This window comes from Cervus elaphus, chromosome 21 (assembly GCF_910594005.1).
Source record: "Cervus elaphus chromosome 21, mCerEla1.1, whole genome shotgun sequence".
Lineage (NCBI taxonomy): Eukaryota > Metazoa > Chordata > Mammalia > Artiodactyla > Cervidae > Cervus > Cervus elaphus.
The window spans coordinates 41,745,997-41,765,102 of NC_057835.1; the positions used below are offsets into that span (position 1 = coordinate 41,745,997).

The 19,106-nt window shown below is 37.2% G+C and overlaps 1 protein-coding gene across 1 annotated transcript in view; it reads left to right on the forward strand.

The window, feature by feature from the left end:
* HNF4G (hepatocyte nuclear factor 4 gamma) overlaps positions 1-19,106 on the forward strand; it is a 127,299-nt gene that overhangs the window by 31,261 nt on the left and 76,932 nt on the right. Inside the window, exon 2 of the mRNA XM_043880431.1 lies at positions 17,671-17,724. The gene's annotated coding sequence lies outside the window, so the exon portion shown is untranslated. The remainder of the gene's footprint in view (positions 1-17,670; positions 17,725-19,106) is intronic.

Genomic DNA, 19,106 nt, shown 5'->3' on the forward strand with positions numbered 1-19,106 from the left:
CAGCCCCAGCATGTACCTAATCCCAGGTCAGGCTCCTTGATTATTCTTGGGTTTTTTCAAACCTTTAAAAGCTATGTGGATATAAAGTATATACAGTTGTTTTTAGTAGAAATGCATGTCAATAATTATTTAAGTTTGAGCTCAAGTTTATTTCCTCTAAACTTCTATTGTGAAAACTTGACTTTTTAAGTGTTAAAGCAAAGTCATATATGCAGAATGTTTCCCTTTGTACATGTTTCATTTTTGAGTGGTGGCCAGTACTTACATACTTAGGTGGAATTCTTTCCACTTGTTATTGTTACCAGCAAAGAAACTCATGACCTGTGAAGATTTCTAAGCATAGTTTTTAGAAAAATAATTTAGAATTATAGACTGTTATATGCAGGAGAGAAAGAGGGACCCAGTATAGGCTTATGTCTGCCAAAAAAACTTTAAACTTTATGATGGGAATTTATATAATATTGCTTTCTCACAGAATGTACAGAATGTTGCTCAATCACTGACAGAATAAAATATTAAAGGTGAGGAAGGCCTAGTGTGATCACACAGCTTCATTTCAAGATTTTACAGAAAACTGACAGTCAGACAGCATTGTTCCTGGCTTGACATTTTCATTGCACTTTTTTTTATAACTGCTTATTGAACTTTTATCTTGAAGGATACATCCATAGATTTTTCTTCCACTTGAATGAGGATTCTTGAAGGCACATTTGATTATCATTCATTATAATTCTTGACCATATTACCTAATTTATATTAGCCCTTTAATAGATACATTTAGAATGAGTTAACAAGGAAATGAATGATTATACAGATTAAATTTTAGAGATGAAATGATGGCTCACTATCATGCAGCAGGATGGCAAGAATGTCAGGCCCCCTCAATTTAAGCTTTCTCTTCTCTACTGTAGCTGTTCTAATACCTGCAGCCAACTCCTTGTTCCAGGACTGTCGACTCTGACCGTGTTCATTCTTTGCTAGAAGCAGAATAGCATAGGAACTAATAAGATTAATTTCAACTTCCTAGAGTTGTTCCTTGTTCTGCCTCAATCATGGGCAAGTTATTTCATATTTCTAACCTATGTGTTTCATGTTTTAGTTTGTAAAAAGAGGAACATGATGTATGCCACCTAGGATGGTACAGAGGTTCAGATAAATGTAAAATGGTTGGTACATTTCCTAGGACATCCTAAGAGCTCCAGCTGACGACCCTCTTGTTCTTCAGTCACTTTGGCCTGCCTCAAGTTCCCGCTGCTTCAGTGCAGCTGCTGTATACCATGGAAAAAGTTCCACCCAGTAGCCCCTTCCTCCCCAGTTATTTGCTGAGATCTCTTGCCAATTGTAAAATTCTTAAAATTTTTCTCTAGTTACATTGAAAATAGCCTTCATCATGTTATCATGTCATCATTTCATTTCTCTTTGTTGTATTTAGGTAGGTAGGTTTAGTTGCTTAGTTGTGTCTGACTCTTGTGACCCCATGGACTGTAACCCACCAGGCTCCTCTGTCCATGGGCTTTCCCAGAATGGGTTACCATTTCCTTCTCCAGGGCATCCTCCTGACCCCAGGAATTGAACCAGGGCCTCCTGCATTTCAGGCAGACTCTTTATCGACTGAACAACCAGGGAAGCCATGTAGGCACTAATATTTTGATATGGATTTTATAGTACCCCTCTTGTTCTTGCTTCCCAGATGGTAAAGAATCTGCCTGCATTGCAGGAGAAAGTGAAAGTCACTCAGTCATTTCTGACTCTTTGTGACCCCATGGACTATTCATTCCATGGAATTCTCCAGGCCAGAATACTAGAGTGGATAGCCTTTCCCTTCTCCAGGGGATCTTCCCAACCCAGGGATCGAACCCAGGCCTCCTTCATTGCAGGTGGATTCTTCACCAGCTGAGCCACTAGGGAAACTCAAGAATACTGGAGTGGGTAGCCTATCCCTTCTCTAGTGGATCTTTCCCACCCAGGGATCAAGCCAGGGTCTCCTGCCTTAAAGGCGGATTCTTTACCTACTGAGCTAACACGGAAGCCTCAGCATGCAATGCAGGAGACCCGAGTTCTATCCTGGGTCAGGAAGATCCCCTGGAGAAGGGAATGACACCTCACTCTAGCATTCTTGCCTGGAGAATTCCAGGGACAGAGAACCCTGGTGGTCTAGAGTTCATGGAGTCGCAAAGAGTGAGACACAACTGAGAAACTAACATTCTCACTTTCTTGCTCACAAAAATGAGGTCCAACGGAGCGGGTGCTTTGTCGTCCTTATTCACCGCTCTATCCCCAGCACTTTGAGGAGGACCTTGCCTATGGCATCTTGAAACACCTATTTTCTGCCTGAATGAAAGGAATCATATAAGAACATACTGCTATCAAAAAGTGAACTACTTAGAAACACTCGTACATATGTATGTTCCTATAAATATTAGGGTTTTGGAAGGAACAACGTAAGATTGTCAATCATATATGAAAAATGAAATACTGGTATTGAGTCCCTCCTTCACTATTTAAGGCCCACACCTGTCTGTTCTGTGCAAATAACATATGCCTCAAATGCATTTTCTATTTCATCAAAAAACAAACAAATAACTCATCCTCCAAATTAAGTATATCAACCGTCAGGGTACTAAAACACTGACAGTAAGACTTTTGGAGACTGCCTTCCCAAAAAATTAGTAACAGATAACTATACTATTTGTGAGAACCCAGAATGTAGTTTGTTTCTTTTTTTGTAAGCTTTTTATTTTGTATCAGAGCATAAGCAAATAACAGATGATGTTGTGATAGTTTCAGGTCAAGAGGGAAGGAACTCAATGGTACATATACATGTATCCATTCTCCCCCAAACTCCCTTCCCATCCAGGCTGCCCCATCACATTATTGAGCCAAGTTCCCTGTGCTCTACAATAGGTCCTTGAAATGTAGCGGTGTGTACTAGTCCATTGCAAGCTCACTATCCCTTCTCTCCAACCATCCCCCCAGCAACCATAAGGTCGTTTTCAAAGTCTGTGCATCTGTTTCTGTCACAAAATGTAATTTTTGAGAACAGAAAATTTATGAACTTTTTTTTTTAACCTAGATGTTATATCACATATAGCTCTTCCATATTTTTTTAATTAGAGATATATTGTTTATTTGTATTTAGGTAATCACATTGTTCTAGACAGATAGGAAATGATTGATGCTTAAAAAATGTTTCACGAAATATTAGTATCTTTAGTCACACACATATTCAACAGTGCCAACAAAGCAGTGATTAATGTTCAGGTAATGTATGCTCCAGAGAACAATTAAATCAATTGCTACAACCTGGAGTTTCCTGTTATGTAGGAACATTGAACTATGATTTTCTGGATAACCCAGTTTAAACTATAGCAAAATGAAATGTGTAAGTAATTTGAGAAGATGTTCTACTAACATTTATCTTGATAAATTATTTCAGTTCTGTGTTTGATTTTTGCAGACATATCTACCATGTCATTCAGTTATCATTGAAATAACTGAAAAAGTGCACAGAGGTGGTAATTGCCTCTATATTTTCTGGTTGGATGTTAAGATGATTTTTAAAAAGTGACCAGCATGTACTAATAACACAGTTTCTTCTGTAAGTTACTTTAGCTGCTTTTAAAATATTAGCAGTTGCAATATTTGCACATTTTCTCTATGAAAACTGATTTAATCTCATCTCCCTAAAAAAAACTAAATGATACCAAACCAAAAGCAAAAACAAAAAGTCCTAATTGAATAGAGTAATAAGTCTATGGAATTAGGTATTCTAAATCAGAACTGGTTTGTAGCAAGTTGTACAAACTTTTCTGTTTTCTGAACATAATTGACTAAGTGGTTGTGGAAACTATAAAACACATTTTTTATCTGACATTTCTTTGTTCTGAAGTACACAATATTTTATAAACCTGCCCATAACCTCATATACCTAAAAGACTCATTTTCAGTACTTTAGAGTTCTTATTCTCTCTATACAACCTTAATTGAATTATTCAGAATAACATTCATATTATTACTAAGGAAGGAAACAAAAAGTAAAGGTTAATTTTGAATGCATTGAGCACCTCCCAAACTTCCAAGTTTGAGGGTGGTAAGAGCACAGAGATGTAATGCAGTTCAAGGAGAGACTTACAGGACTGTGATAGCATTTGATGATTTGTATGCTGGAGATTTTTTTAAACATTTTTCTATTTTCCATAAAGCACAATCCTCTGAAAAATGTAACACTTTCTGAGTTTTCTTGGATTGCTTAGCTTTCATTTCAAGTTTTTACTTAATGTTATATCTTATCTGGGCCATCTTTAGGCCTAATTCCTTTTTTAGAAAATAGAACATAAAGAATTGACTCCAGTATTTCCTTAGAAAGTACAGGAAATATAGTTCTTACTGGGATGATAGCTTAAATCTATTCTTGCTATTCTGAAAATGATAAAATTAACACCCTTTATAAAAGGCACATAGGATAAAGAATCAGTTAAATATCTTAAATTTGAACTAGTTAATTTAAATATTTACCAAGTCTCTGATATATCCAGAAGAGATCCACTGACTAATTAATTAATTTAGCCATTTACCAAGTATCTGAAGTATTCAGAGTGGATTTCAAGGCCCTGTGTTATAGTGATGAACTGTTCTGCTGGCCAGTTATAAAGAGAATACATGTTGCATTGATTTTCATGATGAAAAACTGTATCTCTTACCTGCCCCTTGATCTAAGAGAAAGTGAGGAGAGAAGGATGTGCATTAACCCCCTGCCACTCCACCTTTTTTTAGCACAATCAGGTTACCTTGACTTGAAGAGAACTAAGATGAGAGCTGAACAGGTGGGCCTTTAGGTCATGGGCCCTCAGGAATTGATGGAGAGATTGGCATCATCTCTAGGCTGGATTCAAAAGCCTCAGGATTGGATTATTAATCTAGTGATAGAATTACCGAGTAGTGTTACTCATGTTAGTCACTGAGTCATGTTCGACTCTTTGTGACCCCACGGACTCTAGCCCGCCAGGCTTCTCTGTCCATGTGATTTCCCAGGCAAGAATACTGGAATGATTTATTATTTCCTTCTCCGGAGGATCTTCTTTACCCAGGGGATCGAACCTGGGTCTCCTGCATTATAGGCAGATTCTTTACCTTCTGAGCCACCAGGGAAGCCCGTTAGACAGTGGAAATATTTAAGAAAATAAACACTTGCCATTACTGATGTTACTGCAGCAGAAATTAGTTTCTCCTTTCTGAGGAATGATCAAAATGAGTTTGTTTCAAATGCAGTATATAAAATTAAAGAATGGTTATGTTTTTAAAAGCATATATGCATATATATATGGAGAAGGAAATGGCAACCCACTCCAATATTCTTGCCTGGAGAATCCCAGGGACGGAGGAGCCTGGTGAGCTGCCGTCTATGGGGTTGCACAGGGTCGGACACGACTGACGCGACTTAGCAGCAGCAGCAGCACATATAGGTATGTGTGCACATATACATGTGTATGTATATATGTGTGTGTGTATATATATATATATGTGTGTATATACATGTGTGCGTGCCTGTGTGTTTATGCGTGTGTGCTCTGTTGCTCAGTCATGTCCAACTCTGCAACCCCATGGACTGCAGCCCACCAGGCTTCCTAGTCCATGGGATTTCACAGGCAAAAATAGTGGAGTGGGTTCCTCTTTCCTCCTCCAGGGTATCTTCCTGACTCAGGGATCAAATCTATATCCCCTGCATTGGCAGGTGGGTTCTCTGAATCAACAGGGAAGCCCTATATTATTAGGAAAGCATGATTAAACTCAAATGTCCTAATTTTAAAATAATTAAAAAGGAAGGAAGGAAATAGGATAAAGAAGGCCACTGTGTATATTTAATAAACTACCTTTTATCTACTTTTGGAGGGATAGTTGTCAAAATAAGGGAAACACAGAGAAGAAAAGAGGCAGAGTTATTTTTCAAAGCCTTCATTTTTCCAAAGGAAGCAGGGATCAAATTTTGGTGATTTCTACTGAAACACAAAACAAAAACCTATTCTGACTTTGATGATTCAGATATATTAATATATGAATGTCTCCAGTATCCTGTAAGTTCCTTGAAGCCAGGAATTATGTCGTCTTCATTTATTTGTTTGTTTGTTTGTTCATTATTTACTTGTTTCCTAAATGCCCATTATATGTGTTACATTTGTTTGATTGAATTTACGCCCTCGTGGGAAGAGGCGATAACCTCCCCTTACAGGTTGGCGTTCAGGGGCAGAGTTCATGTTGCTTCAGCATAGTAAATGGGTCAAAGTTAAGAACAGTTTTCATTTCACCTGTGCTATTAAGTCAAAAGCAAAAGTTACAGAGAATAATAATAACCTCTCTTACTTGATTTTAATTTCCTAATGATTTTCTGGTATTTCAAGCTATTATGATTTGATAAAATATGAATGTAAAAATTCTGATTATCTTAAAATGTATAACTTTAAGGGACAGTAATGATTTTTTATCTTAAAATTATGAAACAAGCTATAGTAATTATATTCAGAGTACAATATAAAATATTACACATTTTAAATTTTTACCTTTTTTTTTTGTAGCTACTTACAATGACTACATTCATTTGATGTTCATTCAACAAATGTTTATCTATGTATATGCCTATCTGTCATCTATCTGCCTACCTATCTGCCTATCATTCACATACTTCTAGGCAGGGTGGCATTATAAATAGAGACATAATTTCTATTCTTTAATGAGAAGGAGCTTCATAGTATTGGGTTGGCCAAAAAGTTAGCTTATGTTTTTCTGAAAAACCCGAGTGAATGTTTTTGCCAGCCGAATAGCTTGGTGAATAGCATATAAAATTGAATAGGATGTAGGCTAAATAATATCAAATGTGTCTTGTAGCAGTGTGTATGCGACTGCATCCCTCACTAGTATGATATTCATGAGTGTCATGAGTTCTTAGGAAGGAGAGATCACTGTGGCCTGTCAAGAATTTAAGACCTAATTTGTGTGCAAAATTTTAAACTTGTGTCTGATTTTTTCTCATTATTTAGAAAATTCTAATTTCTCTGCACTAAACAAATAAACAATATAAAATACGATCAGAAAATCAATAGGAGTGTGAAAAAAATAGCCGCCTTGTTGGGATTCTGGATAATAAAATATTTATTCTAGTCTTCATAATGTTGCTTGTGTAGTGGTGTTTATAAATGAACTGTGTACTTTGGCTTCATATTAGCAAAGAGAAATAAACTCTGCTGTGTCCTTGTTTAAAAATCAAGTAACTAATTCATGTATATCTTCATTCAGGAAATGTTTGTTCATTTATACATTTAATCATATACTGTTTATTCATAACCTCCTGTCTTAGCCTCCTGGCTGCTCTAACAAATTATTGTAGACTGGGTGACTGAACAATGAACGTTTATTTCTCACAGTTCTGGAGGCTGAAAGTCCAGCATCATGGCAACCCTCTTCAGGGTTTCAGACAACTGACTTCTTGCTGTATCCTTACATGGCAGAAAGATAACTAGCCAGCTTTCTGGCCTCTTCTTATAAGGGCTCTAATCCCATTCATAAGGATTACACCTTCATGACCTAATAACTTCCCAAAGATTTTGCCTGTCAATACCATTCTATAGAAATTAGGGTTTCAACATCTGAATTTCAGGAGCATGAACATTCAGTCTATAACATCTCCAATCCATTGGAGTGATCCAGCTACTGATAATGGGATTGACTGGCACTTGTCTTCAGAGTGCTAGCAGTCTAAAATAAGTTCCCCATCTCTAAATTAGTAAACGTGTGTGTGTGTGTGTTTGCATGTATATGGCCACATAAGTGTATGAAACTCTGTAACTATTTGTTGAACATCTGTTGGCTTCATACAGGATACAGGGACTTTTCTGTTTGGTGATATATGAAATTCATCCTCACATTCTAGAAAAGAAACACCCAAAGCAGAAATTTTTTTAGAGCTGCAGCCAAATAACCATGTAAGATCTGAAAGATCTTTTGGTCAATATCAATAATGGTTCCCTAAAGAGTTGTTTTACAGATGACATAGGTGGTGTCTTGCAGCTAAAAAACCATATGCCATGAAAAATTGGGGGAATTCTGTAATCATTTTTCCTCAGTCACACTTTATACTTTTTATAGTGATCATGATTTTCAGTGAGAACTCACCTCTTTGTGAGGTCTCCTGGATACTAATTAACTTGTGCCATGTTATGATCCTGTACACGGAAAGGTTAAATCAATACATTGCATCTGAGAAAAAAATCTCTTTAAAAACACTGTGTTCCAATTCACAGGAACACTGTGAATTCCTGAAAATGACTGGTAACTAAGTGGTTTGAAAGAGTTAATATAGTTCCCTATAGGCCTAGTTCATGAAGACAGTACCTAGCCTTATATTGGAAAATGAATGTGGTTTTCAAATTTAGTCTATTTACGTGGGGAGATTGTGGTGATGGAAAATGCTTATTTCCTTTAATTCAGTTTACTACTTAATCTATAAATGCAAACCATGTTAAAGGATGCTTGAAAAAAATAAACTTGAAAACCAGCCTTAACCTCCCAAACCAGCTGAAGTCACTCAAAAGACAATAAGGGCAAAATTTCATTATATAGACTTCAAGTGGGTTTTTAAAAACCCCATAGCCTTTCCAAGTAAAGTGATGAATGTTGTTCTGATTCTAATTGACAAGTGTTATATATAAAAGAGTTCTTACCTTCATTCTTATCAAAACTGTGGGGATTTCCAATGATAGGACAATATTATGTGGGTGGAAACTTCTCAGAAGAATAGAGAACTTATCAGTATTTACTTAGGTTCTATTACATTCAGAGCCATAAAAACAACTACACTCATAAATTTATAGCTAGTCAAGGATATTGCCTCTTCCCCAAAGAGGCTGGATATTAAAGGAGTAGACTGAATAAGCTCAAATCATGAAGTGGTTTCAATATTGGAGGAGTTTTCCCTCTTCATATTTCAACTCGTAGACAATATGTTATGAAGACTCACTGGCTAGCTAACTTTGGGGGTTTGGAAGCAAAAAACAATCAACTATTTTTTTCTAAAAAATTTACTTTTTTCTTCTACAATTAGTACTTAATACTAATATTTTAATGAACTCTAACTGTAGATTAATAGTCACCAAACTTGCCTGAATATGTGTATTTTATAAATTCACCTTTGCAGATAAAGAAGCCAGAGGTTTATAGAGGTTAGGAATCTTGCTTAAAATCACATAGCAGAGACAAGGCTTAAGCCCAGATCTTTTCTGATTCTGGAGATGATTCTGTATTAGCTTCTTAATTCTATTGTAACAAGTTACCACAATCTGAGTGGCTTGACATAGCACAGGTTTATTATTTTACAGCTCTGGAGGTCAGAAGTCCCATGAGGGATTGAACTAGATTCGAGGTGTCAGTAAGGCTGCATTCCTCTGGAGGCTCTAGGGGAGAACACATTCTCATGCCTTTTTCTGCTTCTACGGTCCTCCTCCATTCCTTGGCTCATGGCCCCTTCTTCCGTCTTCAAAACCAAGAACCCCATAAATCTAACCTTTATTCCTGTCATTGCATCTTCTTTTCTGACTCTCTTGTCTCCCTGTCCCATGTTTTAATAACTCTTGGAATATTACTCTGGCATTAAAAAGATGAAATAATGCCATTTGAAGCAAAATGGATGCACATAGAGAATGTCATGCTGAATGAAGTCAGACAGAGAAGGAGAAATACCATATGATATCCCTTATATGTGGAATCTAAAAAGAAATGATACAAATACACTAATTTATGAAATAGAAGCAGACTCATAGAGAACAAACTTATGGTTGCTGGGGGGAAGAATAGGGAGAAGGGATATTTAGGGAGTTTGGGATCGACCTGTACACTCTGCTATATTTAGAGTGGGTAACCAACAAGGTCCTGCTATATAGGACAGGGAATTCTGCTCAGTGTTAGGTGGTAGCCTGGATGGGAGGGGAGTTTGGGGGAGAATGGATACATGTATGGCTGAGTCCCTTTGTTGTCCACCTGAAACAGCATTGTTAACTGGCTACATTCCAATATAAAATAAGGATTTTTTTTAAAAAGAACTCTTATAACTACATTGGGCCCACCCAGATTATCTAGGATAATCTCCTTATTTAAAGATTCTTCATTATTTCTGCTTCATGAGGGCTTTCCTGGTGGCTCAGATGGTAAAGAATCTGCCTGCAGTGCAGGAGACCTGGGTTCAATGCCTGGGTTGAAAGATGCCCTGGAGGAGGGAAAGGCAAATCATTCCAGCATTCTTGCCTGGGAAATCCCATTGACAGAGGAGCCTGGCGGGCTACAGTCCATGGGGTCACAAAGTTGGGCACGACTGCAAAACTAACACACATCACATCTGCAGTCACTCTGCCACGTAAGGTAATGTAATCAGACAGCTTCCAGGGATTAGAGTGTCTTCAAAAGGTCATTATCTTGCCTACCATGGAAGCCAAAGTAGATCTAGATAAATGTACTGTGCAGTATTTTGAAATTAATACTTTGATATTATAACTTAGTAGCCCCAAATATTAATCAGCAAGATTAATGATCACTAAAATGATGACAGTGTGTAATATGTATATATTATGTACTATGTATATAGTATATAATGAAGTGGTTTATTTCAGAAAAAGTCCTACTCCATCATTGACTACCTGTACAACCTGAGACAAATCTCTTAGTACCATTTCTTTGGAATTGTATGGTGGTAAATTATACTAAAGTTTATCCTTATAACAACCGGGGTGTGTGTGTGTGTGTGTGTGTGTGTGTTAGTCAGTCATGTCTGGCTCTTTGTGATCCCAAGGACTGTAGCCTGCCAGGCTCCTTTGTCCATGGATTTCTCCAGGCAAGAATACTGGAGTGGGCTGCAATTTCCTTCTCCAGGGGATTTTCCCTACTCTGGGATGGAACCCAGGTCTCCTGCATTGCAAGCAGACTCTTTACCATCTGAGCCACCAGGGAAGCTCTTGTAACAACCGGAAGCCTATTTAAACAGTTAGCTGGTAGATGGTCTACAGATAATATGCTGCTGCTCAATATTCCCTCTTTTTTCTTTAGTATTGAAGCCTGCTTTGTTTTTTACTGTAATGTTAAATTTGGGCATTTTGAATTAATTCATTAACTTGATGATAGCTTTACCTCATCCCATTTTAGGTACTTAGTTATTTAAGGTGAAGTTTTCTTTATTGTTTGTTATTGTTAGTGTACAGCTAGTAGTTTCAGGGGAAATGTGTCAGTCTTTTAAAAATGTTTTATTAAGATAAATCACAATCTCATGTTTTAGGAGAGTTATAACGCCAGTACCGTTTTTGCCTTATCATTCCCTCATTCTAATCATGTTCTCAGAGGTTAATTCCTACCTGTGGATTTTAAGTTGTTTTCCTCTGGACTGCTACTCTGCAATTCTTGATCACATGACCATCAACTTTGAACTGATTTTGTTGACTTCTGATGTGAAACGAGGATCTGTCTCATTTTGCTTACCCCACCTTTCCTTGTCCCTCCTCTCAATATTTGACATTTATATTTTTAGTTTTGTTTTTCTATCAATTAATTTATAACTCAAAATAATGTAGGTAAACGTTTATTTCTTTTTTCCCAGCAAATCTATACTGTTCACTTTCTACCCAGCCCTCCACTTCTCCTTCCCCCTCAGGCTAATGTTTTTAGTCAGCTTAACTTTTATATTGTCAAGGTGTTTATGTTTTTATTCTTTCTATGACTGTCTTTTTTTTTTTTAAACATATTGACTAAATGTTGGAAATGTGTAAACAGTGTTGAAAGTGAAAGTTGATTAGTCCTGTCTTTCTGAATTTCCTTGATAGCTCAGTTGGTAGACCCCGATTCCATTCCTGGGTGGGGAAGATCTGCTGGAGAAGGGATAGGTTACCCACTCCAGTATTCTTGGGCTTCCCTGACTCTTTGCAACCCTGGAATTCTTCAGGCCAGAATACTGGAGTGGGAAGCCTTTCCCTTCTCCAGGGGATCTTCCCAACCCAGAGATTGAACCCAGGCCTCCTGCATTGCAGGTGGATTCTTTAGCAGCTGAGCCACAAGGGAAGCCCAAGAATACTGGAGTGGTTAGCCTAGCCCTTCTCTAACGATCTTCCCCACCCAGGAATCAAACCAGGGTCTTCTGCATTGCAGGTGGATTCTTTACCAACTGAACTATCAGGGAAGCCCTTTAAACAGTGTCGGCACTCCACAAACATTGTGTAACGCCGAGTCACAACTAGTGTGCTGTGTTCTTAGATAGAGGCCAGTGCCAGGAAGCCTAGGACACACTAGGGAAAAAGTTCACCATGTCCGTGGAGACTCTTTTTTGTCTATTTTTTAAGTCCATTGCTTGACATCATTCCAAATTTACATTTGCTTTATATCTGGGCCTTAACTTTTCCCTACAGGTTTATTTTTATCCTGAATTGTGTTTTGTTTTGCTTCCTGCTATAAATTTGCTGTTACCTTATCCTTATTTAATTTTTCCCCTTAAAGTCTCAGAGGTTTTTTTTTTTTCTCCCTGAAAATTTCCCATGTGAAGCTCTACATGTTTTTCTATCAGTCTCAGAATGCAGTATCCCAAAATTTCAAAAGGATATGGATGTGGGCCTTTTTTTCACTCATAGCATTTGAATCCCCATAGACCTGTTGAATTTTGAAACTTATTGTCTTGTTTTAATCTGAAGATATTTTCTAGTTTTTTCTTTGATGATTTCTTTTTTCCCATTTCTTTGTCTTTATTTTCTCATTGTCATCTCTATTAGTTGGATGTCCTAGATTAGTTTTCATCTCTTGTCTTTTATTTTATCTTTTTATTCCTTTTCCACTTTTAATCTTTGCATAAAAAATATCTTGTTGCTTACTTTTTAGTCTTCAGTGCATTTTATGTTTTGGTTATTGTATGTTTAATCTGTAAGGTCTCTTTCTAGTTCTGTAATTATTTATATTTTTAAATTTATATTAATTTTTTAAACTATAAAAAATACCATTTGTGCATAAAATCAAATAAGATATTATCTTCAAGACTGTCTTAGCTACTCTTATTCTTTTCAATACTATATACTTAGAATGAACTTAAAAATACTTAGAATGACCTTATTGATATTCACAAAAATATCATGCTTGCATTTTAATTGGAAATGCTGTAACTTTGTTGATTAACTTGCAAAGAGGTGAAAACCCTGATTTATTGAGTAATCTTATTCATGAACATGACATATCCCTTTATCTGCTGGTATTATCTTCAAACTTTTGGGGTTTTCTGCATGGGATTATTTCACATAATATGTATCTTAACAGGTATATTATGATTTTACATTTTACATGATTTACAGTCCAAACTACATTTTGGACTGTATAGGCCACCAGGCTCCTCCGTCCATGGGATTTTCCAGACAAGAATTCTAGAGTAGGTTGCCATTCCCTTCTCCAGGGGATCTTCCTGATCCAGGGATTGAATCCAGGTCTCCTACATTGGAGGCAGAGTCCTTACCAAAATATTATGGGAGGAAAAAAAAAAAACCCTTCATTTTCTTTACTTGGAGATAAAGGAAAAGCTGTACTAATCAGCTATTATTACAGTATAAAATCATAAAATGCTCAGTGACTTATTGATGTTTTATATATTTTTACAGTCCCGGAGGTGTAAAGTGGCTGATCTAGGCAAGGCTCCCTTGGGTTAAGTCTACACTTCAGGCTTCTGGTTAGGTTTCAGGCCTGAGGTTCAGGCTGAAGGAGCAGTGGTGTGTTTTCTTTTTGTGGCAGATCATAGGTGCAGGAGAGAGCAAGCCAAGCCATGCCATCAGCTAAAGTTTCTGTTACACCATGTCCACTAACATTCTATTAGTCAAAGCAATTGCATGGCCAAGTCCAACATAAGTGGGGTGAGAAAGTATATCTCCCCCACAATGGGAGGCACTATAAAATTGAACAGCACAGGGTGGAAGTCCTAGTGTAAGAAACTCAATAATTGGGACAATAATCCAGTTTATATCAGGAAGAAAGTATATGAATAGAAATACAAGTATTCTTGATGCATATACCTTTTTGTTTATTTTGCTGTTATCAGAAACTTCACACGAAATTTTAAAGAGTTTCATTTACAAGATTAAAAGTGTTACTTCTTTTCTTTTGTTGTTGTTTAGTCACTAAATCTTGTCCGATTCTTTTGTAAACCCTGTGGACTGTAGCCCGCCAATGTTCTCTGACCATGTAATTTTCCAGGCAAGAATACTGGAATGGGCTGCCATTTCCTTATCCAGGGTATCTTCCCGACCCAGAGACTGAACCCATGTCTCCTGTCTTGGCAGGTGGATTCTTTACTGCTGAGCCACCAGGGAAGCCCTTACTTAGTCACTTTACCTTTAGTTCGGTTCAGTTCAGTTCAGTCGCTCAGTCGTGTCCAACTCTTTGTGACCCCATGAATCGCAGCACGCCAGGCCTCCCTGTCCATCACCAACTCCCGGAGTTTATTCAAACTCATGTCCATCTAGTCGGTGATGCCATCCAGCCATCTCATCCTCTGTCGTCCCCTCTCCTCCTGCCCCCAATCCCTCCCAGCATCGAGGTCTTTTCCAATGGGTCAACTCTTTGCATGAGGTGGCCAAAGTATTGGAGTTTCAGCTTCAGCTTCAGTCCTTCCAATGAACACCCAGGACTGATCTCCTTTAGGATGGACTGGTTGGATCTTAGTGGTGAAAATCAGATGGGAAAGGTCTTCAGACTGTCTCATGAATATAAGATCTGTGTTACAACCACACACACACACACAAAAGATCTGTGTTTCAAATCGTCCAGCCAATATTCTTCAGAGACCTTATCCTCAGTATGCACTGTTATTTCATCAGTTCTTCATTTATATTAATTATGTTGCTCTTTAATTTCCCATCACCAGATCTCTCTGTGACCTTCAAGTTTTTCTTCCTTAGCATCCCTGGTGAACAGATCCTGTTGGTTCCAATTCAGTGCACCTTTCAAATCCCCTCACTCCATTTTTACTCCATTCGAAGTTTTCATCTTTAACCAAGAATTTTTCCTCACAGATGTTTGGTGCCCAAAGCACCTTACAGAAAAGAATCTGAGAGTGTCCCACATTTGGAGGCCTCAACTGCTAGGACCCTGACTCTGCACTGACTGAAATCTGTAGGTTTCTAGGACAGCATCTGCATACATACAACTCTTTAGAATTTGAACTCTTAACCTGGGGAACCTTCAGCTTCCACCTCCTCTCCTCTATCTGCCACTCAAACTATGTGGAATACTGACTTCCAAACCTTCTAGATGATTCTCTCATGTCCTTGACCATCATCTACTGTCTCCTCCACTTAGTAAACCCCAATTCACCTTCCAGAACCAGTTTAGATGTCACTTCTGCCCCCAGGCTTTGCCTGACTTAGTCACGGGTCTTCTGGGGTTTTCATAGCATTCTACCCAAATATCCATTAAAGAATTTCTTTCTTGGATTCTTTACTTTAGATTATAAAAGTATTAAGAAAAAAGACTTTATAAAAATGAAGTGACATATATAATGTAAAGAAGAAAATAAAGTCTATAACAATCACTGTTCTCTGCTTAAGAAAATACAGTTAACATTTTGGTACTATGTTTGTTTTTAAAGATTGGTTTATTTAACTATATGGCGTAGGCATTTTTTCAATTATATTCTATTTTTAAAATTAGTTTAGCTCTTTCTCTCTCACCCTGAATTGTTCATTCCTCCAAAGAGCATCTATTCTCAGTTGCACCGTATTTCCCATGAACAATGCAATGTCTGGCAAGTAGGAAGTATTTAGTGAATAGATTTCTGAATGTCAAATGAAATGGGACTATATTTCTAAGTACAAATAATCCAATGAAATAAAAAAGTGTAGCTGTAGTCAGTGATAAATTACAAAAGCAGTAATGTTTTACTAATGTCAGAGCATCATGTTATATGTTAAATATGATTTTTGGAACGCTGGCAACTCGACAAGCCAGTAGGTATGCTGTAATTCTGTGCTAATTGTATTTTCCTGTTTTGACCTTTGGAAATTGTTTGTTCTAAGGAATCCAGTCACACAAGGCTTTAAATATTGATCAATTAATACTGCAGCTTTAGTACTGGTAGAAGAGACAAGGGGTTAAATCATTCTAGTCCTCCTTTTTTTTTTTTCTTTTTAAAGACATGTAGCGTCTTTGTCTGATCTCCTTATGGTCCTTGTCACAACTGTATGGCTTTTAATCACTCATACATTCAGTGAGTTACTGCACTGCTGGAACCTTAATAATGCTCTAGTTTGTTTGGATGATCTTCCTGATAAAGTCCTGACAGTGTCTCAGTATAATGGGAAGACAATCAAAATAAAAAATGCTCTAAGAGTTCAGGTAGTAGAGCATGCTATTATTTTTCACATGGTGCAAGGATATTAAAATACTGACTTTCAGGCTTTGATTGAGTTTGTGATGAAATCCAAGAAAAATTGAAAATTTGAATTATTCTACTGCCAGTATGGACTGTATATCATGAACAGAAAGCCGGCATAGGTAACCAATTCTTGTATCATAATCTTGAGAGTGTCAGATTGTCCCTCTTTTATATGAGTTTCTATTGTATTGTCTAAGTAATTAATTCATTACATAGCTCTTATATATTTGCAATTACCACATGGAGTTTTACCAACATATAAAATGTCATCTTTAATGCACATTGTATGAATAGTTAATAAAGATGACACATTGATGCAGTGATTCAGATTTTTCAAGGTGCTTTCCATTAAATTATCTGATTCACTAGCCATTGTAAGTAAGCAGTGGAATTGTTATAATTCTCCACCTGTCCCATCCTCTCTGCCTCCTTCCCTCTTATTGTTTCCCTATTTCTGTTTCTTTTAAAGGAGGCAATTTGGTGTATGGAAAGAGCACAGAATATGAATTCAGCTATTTCATTCCATCTTCGCCCTTGTTGAATTCAGTTATAGGCAGATCACTTTCATTCCTCTGAAGCATGATTTCCTAACTGGCAAAATAAGGATAATGCTGAAGTATATTCCTCAAAGTTGTGAGGATCCAGTCAGGTGAAATCTAAAGAAAATTTTTAAAAAACTTAAAAAACAAATGTAATATCTGTGTTAGCTTCCTTTAAGGGAAACTTGAAATGATGGAAGAATAGATTTTGGCCTCACTGTTTCTATATTAGGTACTTGATCAAGTTATCTGACCTTTCTGAACTTCATTTTCCTTGTGTGTAAAAGGGGCGTAATAAATCCCTACCTTGTGAAATTGTTGAATACAGAAAAGTAAGGTAGCATTTATACCAATCCTAACATAATTCCTGAAACGTAGTAGTTTACTCTCTATTAAAACTATTTTCTCTTCTCTCTTCTCTTCCTCCTACGGTCCCTCTGTTCTTCCTACCTTATTCTTCCTTGAACTATGGACAAGATGAGCACATGATTGCAAAATCTTGGGGCTTAGCAAACTGACTTTTCTTTTAAAGCATCAAGACTCTTTTAAAAACAAAGTTGTAAGTTGTACTTGAGGCAGGAGATGGGGATCCTCTATTCTGAGTAAAGACCCTTTATTGTCATGCTTTGGAATCTCCACTGAGTCCTGAAGATTTTGTGCAGTAAAATTTGAAAACGGCTTATGTGACTCCACCCTCTCATTTTACAGATGAGAAAACTGCATTTGAGAGAAGTTGAGTGACTGGCCTGAACTTGCAGACTGGTAAGTGATGAGCTAAGGATTGAACTTAGTAGTTTTTTTACCCTTACTGTATGGTTCCCCTTACCTTGTGATGGTCCAGAAGGCAACATGCAAAATTGAGATTCTTCTCTCGAAGGATATCACTGTCTACTTGTAGATATGGAATTTAGATATGAAAGATGAGGAAATATAAAGGTGCATGATACAGCTGTGAAATGGTTAGAATAGGTAAATACTTTGTTATCCTTTGAGGGTGGACATGGCAAACTCCCTGAGGTGGGGTGGGGGGACTTGTTTGTTCATTGTCATTTTGTTCCCAGTACACACAGAAATGCCTGACATCCAACTGGGATTACTACTTGTCTTCTTGAATGGAATGAATGAATGAATGGCTTAATGAAGTATACAATTGAATCAAATCTAGGAAAAGGGCAAAGATTTAGACAATCTAGACCAGGGTGTTTAAACAGTGGGTTGTACTTCATTACTGGGTGATGAAATAAGTTTAATGGATTATGATTTACCTATTCAAACTTATAGAGTGTCAGTATGTCCTGAAAATTGTATAGATTTATGTGATACTGATATAAAATACATGTGTATAATTTTGTGTATACTTGGTCACAACTTAAAATGTATGTCTCACTGTAGGTCATAGTTAAGGATGTTTGAAAGATACTGTCTTACACAAAGGGGATGGTAAAGTTTGAGGCAGATACGTGAATGCTTTATAGAATACGTGAATGCTTTAATGGTTTTGCTAAACAGAAGTACTGATTCATGTCAATGTATGGCAAAAACCACTACAATATTGTAAAGTAATTAGCCTCCAACTAATAAAAATAAATGGAAAAAAAAGAGAGAAAAAAAATAAACACTTCTGAAGTTTCAAAAAAAAGAATAGTTAATCATGATAAAGCTTATTTAGGGGAAGAAATATACACCTGGTTCTTTCAGTTCAGTTCAGTTCAGTTGCTCAGTTGTGTCTGACACTTTGCAACCCCATGGACTGCAGCACACCAGGCTTCCCTGTCCATTACCAATCACCAGAGCTTGCTCAAACTCATGTCCATAGAGTCAGTGATGTCATCCAACCATCTCATCCTCTGTCATCCCCTTCTTCTCCCGCCTTCAATCTTCCCCAGCATCAGGGTCTTTTCCATGGAGTCAGCTCTTTGCATCAGGTGGCCAAAGTATTGGAGTTTCAGCTTCAGCATCAGTCCTTCCAATGAATATTCAGGGTTGAAGGCTGATCTCCTTTAGGGTTGACTGGTTTGAGCTCCTTGTAGTCCAAGGGACTCTCAAGAGTTTTCTCCAACATGATCAGTTCAAAAGCATCAATTCCTGAATCTGTAGCTATTGAAAAATCATTAAGAATCTTCTGTCCTCCACTGTCTCAAAAT